Raw genomic sequence first — 8,726 nt, forward strand, 5'->3', positions numbered from 1 at the left:
GTTAATAGTGGTTGACAATGCAAGGAATAGCAGCTTGCCTTTCACCTTGAAGGGGATATTGCAATGTGCTGCAGGCTATTGGTACATAAGAAACTTCACCAAGGTTGTAAATTACCGAATTTTTGTGGTGTTTATGTCCCACCCTCTTACACATGAAATTTACTAAGACAAATCTAGAATACTTCATGCTCCAACCTTCATGTCAGATCCAACCTGCAAATGTCATGAGTGGACTGGACCATATGACATTTTGTGAGATGACAGGGTGATGAAGACTATATTAGGAAGAGAGAGAGCTGTTGGAGCCTTAAGGCCAGTCTGTGACAGGAGTCTTTTGGCTCTACCAGGTGAAACAAACTGCTTCTGTGGTTATTGCATATTGGTCTACAGGGGAAGGTATGTGCCTAATCACCAGGACTCTCAAATATTTGGATTTCTTTCACTACATTGTGCAAGGAAGTTCGGGGGTCTCAAACTCCTTATATGTAGTTCACTATTTAGTCTATGTTTCTGTCAGCTAGGTAAGTAAATTCTTTATACAAGGTGCACAATAAATTTAGAATCCCTAACAAGTATGCTCATGTCAGTAAATGTGGCCTGTTATATTTGGCCTTCTTAGAGCTAATGCTCTTAGAATCTCACTCTAATATATATTCACCAGGTTACCCATGAGAAAAAACCTTGAAGTTCTCTTAGATTATAAAATCTCGCCTTCAGAATCAGACTTTGTACTTATTGCCTTGGAATATGCTGAATCTGCCTCACCCAAGCTACAGGTGTAATAGCAACAAGGAGTCATTGGGGCAAGCCCTGAAGAGTACAGACAGCTATTTGAAAAGGCACCTCCCTCAGGTGCAGTCACTACTGGGTATGCAACCAAAGGAAGGACAGTCTCAGTTGGGAAAGAAGGCAAGAAGACTGCGACTCAGGAGCTAAGATTGCCAGCTTCATCCAAGTCTGTACAGATGTCCTCTTGCCAAGTCTGGGGAGTCCTTCCCAAACCTCACCTCATCAGGAGAGATGTAGGCTTCAATTTCAGCTTACATTTAAATCTGCAACCTTCACAATGAACATTTGTGTGTGAATTTCAGCAAGGGATTTGAGACGATCTCTAGTTCTGTCACCAGGACTTGAACTGGGATTCTAAAGAGCTTTGTGTAACATTTTCTAGAAACACTCGACTCCAGTGCACTCAGGAGCAGGTATCACACCTCACGGTCCTTAAATCCTTCTTATTCCCTACAGCCACTTGAGTCCCCAAGGCACCTGCTTTGGGGGTTCTTTATCACAATAATTTCAGTTGATAATTTGCAAATGCAATAGATTATCAGCATCCTGTTTCTCTGTCAAGGGACTCAATATTGCAGTCAAGTCTAAAACCCAAACACCTCAAAACTTTCATCTTTGAGGGTCTGTTTCCTGGGTTCAGTTAGAGGTTCACTCAGGAGACAAACTACACTAGTTCCTTTCACAGAAGAATTTGATAAAAAGAAGTGCTAACCAGGTATTGGAGAACTGCAAGGGCAAATGGAATTTTACAGAAAATGCACAAAGCAGCTGCCATCCCTACATCTGAGAGAATATGGAAAATCATTTGAGATTATTAAGATGTAGACATTTGGATGAAGGCCCCAGGGAGCGGGGACACAGAGAGCATCTGCCTGCTGATGTTGGTTGCCTGAAAAGCCTAATGAGGTTGGTTCTGGGATTGTAGGGGGAAAAAATGTAAACTTGAACCAGCTGCTCCTGAGGGAAATAATTCTGTCATTACCAGGGTGAGGAACTGTTGCTTGGTGACCCCAACAGTAACAGGAGCAAAACAGAAAGGACCAAGTTCCTTGCCACTCCTCTAGACTTCCAGTCTCCTTCTAGTGCTTCCCATTTACAGACTAACAGAGGCCAACTGGCAAAGGAGAAATGGGATTTGCAAAGTCCCAGCCCTGGCCTCACAAAGTCGAGATTAAAACTGAGGATTTATAGCTTAAAAACCAACAGTGTGGGGGCTGAGGTTGTAGCTCAGTGGTAGAGCTTGCCTCGCACACATGAGGCCCTGGGTTCAACCCTCAGCACCACATAAAAATAATTTAAACACAAATAAAGATATTGTGTCCATCTACAACTAAAAAAAATATTTAAAAATAAAAACAGTGTGAATGCATGTGTGCACACATGGGTTCCTGTGTGTTTTCTGAGCTACTTTATTTTAATTTTTTATTTTTTGTTACTGGAAACTGATCCCAGGAGTACTTTACCACTGAGTTAAATACTCAGTCCTTTCTTTTTTTTTTGAGATAGGATCTCATTAAGTTGTTGAGGCTGTTCTTGAACTTGCAGTCCTCCTGCCTTGGCCTCCAGAGTCACTGGGATTATAGGCCTGCAGTACCTCACTCAGCTTCTGAGGTACTTTAAACTGAGTTCCCAACATCATGTCTCTTCACCCACCCCGATATACTTCAGCACACATATCCTCAAAATAAGAAAATTATTTTATAAACTACAAACCATTGTTTATACCTAAGAAAATGAAAAATTCCTTAATATTAACTAATATTCAAAAATTCCTCCAGCTGCCCCCAAAATATCTTTTATCCTTGATTTTTTAAACCACCTTTCAATTTTTTTCATGACATTAACATTTTGAAAAATAATCCCACTCTCTTGAGTTGATATTCTCATACACCATTTAACTAGTTCCTCTTTCTGTCTTCTTCTAATCAGAGGGTGTGTCTAAAGACTTGATTGGATTCGGGGTAGTGTCATATTAGGAGTTAGGTACCAGGTTGTTACATCTTACTGATGCTAAATTTGCTTACATGGTTGGTAGAGTAGTTGCCAGATCTCTCCATTGTGAAGGTATGTCTTTCCCTTTGAGCTTTTTTTAGAGTGTGTTTTGATTTCAAGGTGTGATATGTGCATGTGGCACATTGCAACAGTACAGTGAAAGCTGTGACTCTGAGATCCCATCTTCCACCTGCATGATTCTTCCCAGAGGCTGCCATAGTTACCAGGTTATGTATCTTTAAAGAGATTGTGATGCAAAATGTGTAATTTACTGTGGATAAAATAAGTTTTCTGGGTATAAATTAAGTGGAGAAGACGTATAGAACTAGGTGTCTTCTGAGGGTTATTCAAGAGAATTCTGTAGAAGTCTCTCTTTTTTTTTTTTTTCCTGTGGTACTGAGGATTGAACCCAGGGCTCTGGCATGCAAGGCAAGTTCTCAACCATTGAGCTATGCCCCTATCCCTTCTGATGTTTTTATTTTGAGATGGGTCTCACTAAGTGACCAAGGATAGCCTTAAATTCAGGAGTCTCCTGTCTCAGCCTCCCAAGTATCTGGGATTACAAGTGTGTGCCACCATGTCCAACTTTTGTAGAAGTCTTTTGAAATACAAGATTTAGGCAAATCTACTTCACAAAAGATTCAGACAAAAAGTCTCTTTCCATCCACTAGCTGACTTCGTTTATGCAGTTGAATCATGCCTCATTTCTTAGATTCAAAATTTCTAGTTTTCTTCCCACCAAAAAGGATGGATCATTTTATTTCTCATACTCTCTCCTAAAATTATGCTGGCCAGACATGGCAAAGTCTGTTTCTAGGCCCGTTCACAGGCTGCTTTCTCAGTGTTTCATTCTCAAGACCCTCTCAGTATGGCATCTCCTCACGTAATATGTCTGTTTATTTCAGATTCACACATTGAGTTGAGAAACCTTGCAAGCTTTCTGCATCAAATTCCAAAATGAAATCTTTTCAGCCCAGACCCTTCAAGTCACATCTGGAAACCAGTTGGAGCTTTTCTGGGTCACTTTCCACTGAGTGGAAGTGGCGCCTATTTTGGTTTAATTGCATTTGTGCTGGGCCTCTAGCTGTCTCAGGGTTTCCACTGCCCTGAAACCTTAGGCCAGAAAAGCTTCCAGAACACTGGTACTTCTTTTCCTTCCCATGAAAACTCTCTGCTTGTTGAAGACCTCTGTCTGGCCAGACGTGGTCTAGTAGAGGGATCTGGTGATGAGGTGCCCCACTCATGGATGACCTTGGGAAGATGGCCCACCACTGCACCTAGTGTCCTTCCTCAGTTGTACATATTCATCCTAAGGTTGAAAGATGAGACTTCTATTTTATTTTTCTTCCTGATACTGGGGATTAAATTCAGGCATGCTCTACCACTGAGATACATCCCAGCCCTTTTTATTTTTTATTTTGAGACAGGATCTAGTTAAGGTTCTGAGGCTATCCTCAAACTTATGATCCTCTTGTCCCGAGTTATATTTCTGTTGGCAGCCTGAGACAGAAGACTCTGAAGCTTGAGGTCAACGTGGACAACTTTAAGATGTTGTCTTAAAATATATAATAAAAAAGACTGGGGAGGTAGCTCAGTGGTGTACGCCCCTGGGTCCAATCCCTAGTACCAAAAACAAACAAATGAATAAATAAGACCAAATAAAAATCAAATTATTCCCAGACATACCCTGAAAAATAAGTGTGCCTCTTGCCACTGTTTTCTGATTCCTCTCTCCAGAGACAACTTCAGTGTTATAGTTTCTTACGTATCCTTCTGAATTATGCTTTTATAATTATGTGTGTTTGGGTTTTCCTCGCTTTTTCTTTTTCTTTTTTACTGAATGATAGCAAACGTTACATACTGTGCTGTTTCTTATTTTTCTCACTAAACAATATATTTTGGAGATGACTGCATAAAGCAGAATCCCTCCTCTATCTCTGTCTCTGAGTCCCTGCATATGTGTGTATACATGTATAGGTAAGAATAACCATCTATTGGACCAGTTCCCTAATGCTGTGCATGAAGATGGTCTCCAATCTTTTATTAGTTCAAATAAGGTTGCAATAAATATCCACATGTGCATTTCCAGAATAAGCTCCCAGAAACAGAACTGCTGCATCAAAAAAAAATAGTGTATTTTAATGTTCATAATCTGCAAGCTTTCCTCAGGGCTGAATGACCATCTTGTTTCATTACAAGTGACATACTACACAGAGCAACTAACAACCACTTCAACATCATGTTCTTTTAACCTGAGGCTATTTTGACCTTTTCCCTCAAATGACTTTACAACAGTGAGCTCAGTTCCCCAGGCTTGCTGGCTCAGAAGTCTGTGGAGTGGCAGCATGTCCTTTCTGTGAACAGCTGTCTCCCCAACATTGCCACATTAGTGAGACCCCATCTGGAATGATCTCATTCTGGAAACTTCACAACCCCAAAGCCTCCTGTTGAAAGTAAGCATCTGATTAGTTGGGTCTTGGCCATCAGCTGTTTGGAATGATTCAAAAAAAATTTTTTTTGACACATTTGTGCCAAGATTAGGAAATGGAAAAGGCTGAAAAAAGGCAAAAGGAGAGTAGCCACATTTTAACAATGGGTGTAAGTCAAAAAACCACGAACTCTCTTCCTTTGGGCTCTGTGACTAATGTCACTGAAGGTCTCTAGACCCTTTCTTTACCTGTGAAATGAGGACGTGGGCCAAATCATTTCTCAGGACCTTTCTTCCTCTGAGGTTCTAAAGATTCAGATGCAGCCTAGGCCAGCAGTGCTTGTCCTCCCAAAGTCACCAATTTCAAAAGTCAAGAGGTGTCACAAATCTCAGTGCATTCAGATGGCTATCCAAAGGATGGTACAACCAAGAGGGGACTTAGACAGTGATGTGCTGGCAGATAGGCTGGGGCCAGTGTACAGGGTAGGGAGCCCTGACTTGTAATGTTTGCTAATTTCTGTGATGCACTTGCCTGCACTGTGATGATTTCTAAATACCAATGTGACATGATTAAACTCAGAGATGGGAAGAGATGCGCAGAATTGTGTGGGGATCCTGCAAACAACCAGTGAAGAATTCAAAAAGCACTCTCTTCTCCTGTGTTGAGAGGATTTCATGAAAGAGGAGAGATTTGAATGAGGAAAAATACTGTGCAGGGTCTCTTTCCACCACAACCAACAGAAACAATTCAAACGAGCTTAAAGAAAGGGGAAACTATGAGAATGTGGTTTTCAGCACAAGGAACTGAATAAAGGACTTTAACAACGTAGTCATAGCACTCTCTCCATTTCTTGTGTTTGCATATCGCTGTCACTATCTCCTGCCATATGCAGACTCTCCCCAAGTGGTGGGAAAATAAGACTAGTGGCAGCTCCCAACTATCCCTCTGCAGTTAACAGTTGAGAAAAAAAGCAGTGCCCTTTCATGGAGATCACATGGAGACTGGATCACTTGGGTCTCATGCCCACCATTTACACCCTTAACTGAGCACAAAAAGAAAGGGCACCTCATCCACATGCCCGTGCCCCTGTAGCTAGAGGGGGTACAAAGCACTGGGATGGACCATTCTTTTCCCAGGGACTAGTTTGCTGGGCAGATACAAGCCATGAATGTCTAGTAGATCATGACTGAAGCTTCGGGGAGACAGAAAAGCAGATACTAATCAGAGGGAACCCCATGTGAGGAGGGGCAGAAACACACATGATGAAGAGATACTTGGCGTCAGCAAGAAGGCTATCTGGACCAGAGGAGGGCTACCAATTGGGCAGTGGTCCTTAGTGGAGGGCAAGTTGAACCCTCTGGAAACATTGACAACAGACATTTTTAGTTGTCATATTGGGGTTGGGATCCTAGCTAAAAGCAGGTAGTTCTAGTGAGAAATGGCCTGAGATGCTGCTAAAATTCCTCCAGTGCACAGAACAGGCCACATCGACAAAGGCTAGAGATTTTAGGTTTTATCCTCTGTTACACCGGAGCATGACAAAGATGTTTAGAAATGCTAAGGCTGCTTTTCCATGCCCTTCTCCTGCCTGGCCCCTCTCCCCACTCCTTTGCTACCTTTGCATAGTGAGAGCATTTTTACCTTTTGGGATTCAGCTTAAATGTTACCTACTGAAGAGATCCTCCCAGAATTCTCACGCAAATAAGTTATCTCAGAGACACCATACCATCATCTTCCCATGCTTCCCTCTGCTTTTCCTTCCTCTTACCACAGTTTTGAATTGCACATTTATTCAAGTACTAGTTTAACATCTGTCTTCTCACAAGCTCTGTGGAAGCAGAGGCCTTGTTTATTTTTTCACCACTGTGGCCCCAACATCAAGCAGAATGTTTGTGCATTGTAGTCATTTGATATTTAGTCAATTAATTAATTTGAAGGTTGATGTTAGGGTTGAAGTGGGGCAGAGGGTAGGTGATCAGAAAGAGGACAAAAAAGGAGCCTCTGGATTATGTCCCTGCTTGTTCAGATCCACAAATCATGTCCCCTCCCTGGCTTTCATGACTCCTTTAGTTGATAACATATCAGTTTGGGTTCAGGCGAATGTGCAGGAACGCTTTCACCTATTTTAAGCAGATGTGGATTTAATATAAATAATCAAGTGGGGCATGATGGCACATACCTGTAATCCCAGTGACTTGGGAGGTTGAGACAGGAGGATTATGAATTCAAAACCAGCTTAAGTAATTTAGTGAGGCCCTAAGCAATTCAGTGAGACCTGTGTCTAAATAAAATATAAAAAACAAAACAAAAAAATATATATATATAAGGGTTGGGGATGTGGCTCAGTTGTTAAAGCACTCCTGGGTTCAATCTCTGGTACCAAAAAAAAAAGGATCAAGTGAGTTTAGAATCACTGCAGAGCATGTTCTGGGCTAGACCTCCAGGAACGATCCCCCAAACCCACAGTACTGACATCCTCACCATTACATATGCCACATTCAGGAAGGAAGCCACTGATCCAGTCTCCAACTACAGGAGCATACTATCTTAGGTGTAACCTGGGTCCAGAGCCACACCGCACTTTCCAAGGCAGCACTGCAAAAGAGATTCCTCCCAGCTAGCTCCCTCCTCCCTCACCACACAGGTTTGTTTTGTTTTCCTTAAGGCTTAATTTTCATGTCAGATCTTGCACAGGAGCACAGGCCTTCCCAAACCTACAATATAATGTAGCAAAGAACTGAGGAAACGGTTTGTGAGGGGTTTTTTTGTTTTGCTTTGTTTTTTGCTTTTCAACTTCTACAGTATAGGAAGGCACGCAGAGAGACATTTGTCCCATTGTGGAACAAGCCAAGTGGCCACACCTGACACAACTGCCCCTGGCTGGATTGTAAACTGTAGATATGACATGATTTGAAATGCATCAAATGAAGGGGGGAATTCTCATTTCTCATAACATTTTATGCCTTTCCAATGGACTTAACACATTTGCCTCTTGTATTCTCAATTAGAAGTTCATCTCCTTGTCCCCAAACTTTTTTATTTTTCATTTGTTCTTTTTAGATGTACATGACAGCAAAGTGTATTCTGACATATTATACAGACATGAAGTATAACATTCTAATTAAGATCCCATTCTTGTGGTTGTACATGATGAACATAGGAAGGTTATGTCTGATTCATTCTACTGGTTTTTTTTTTTTTTTTGATTCCCATCCCCCAAAAAAATCTTAATAGATTAAAAATATTTGAAGACTGAATTAAAGACAGAAATAACCTATAGAGAACAAGTTCTTAGCCTCACTCTACCTTGAGGCAGCTCAGCTCCTGGAACCGACATTTAACAAGATTTCCATTGCCTGCTACTGGAAGCCATGATCACTGCAAGGATCCAGAGGACAAGGCCCCAAGGACTCTGCTGGGCCTCAAGAGACCTAGATTCCAGGTCTCCTCAGAGAGTTAGAAGGACATCTGTGCCCTTTCTCTCAGTCAGGAAATACATTTGCTAATCTTTTCTTA

Source organism: Marmota marmota, unplaced genomic scaffold, assembly GCF_001458135.2.
Source record: "Marmota marmota marmota unplaced genomic scaffold, marMar, whole genome shotgun sequence".
Classification (NCBI taxonomy): domain Eukaryota; kingdom Metazoa; phylum Chordata; class Mammalia; order Rodentia; family Sciuridae; genus Marmota; species Marmota marmota.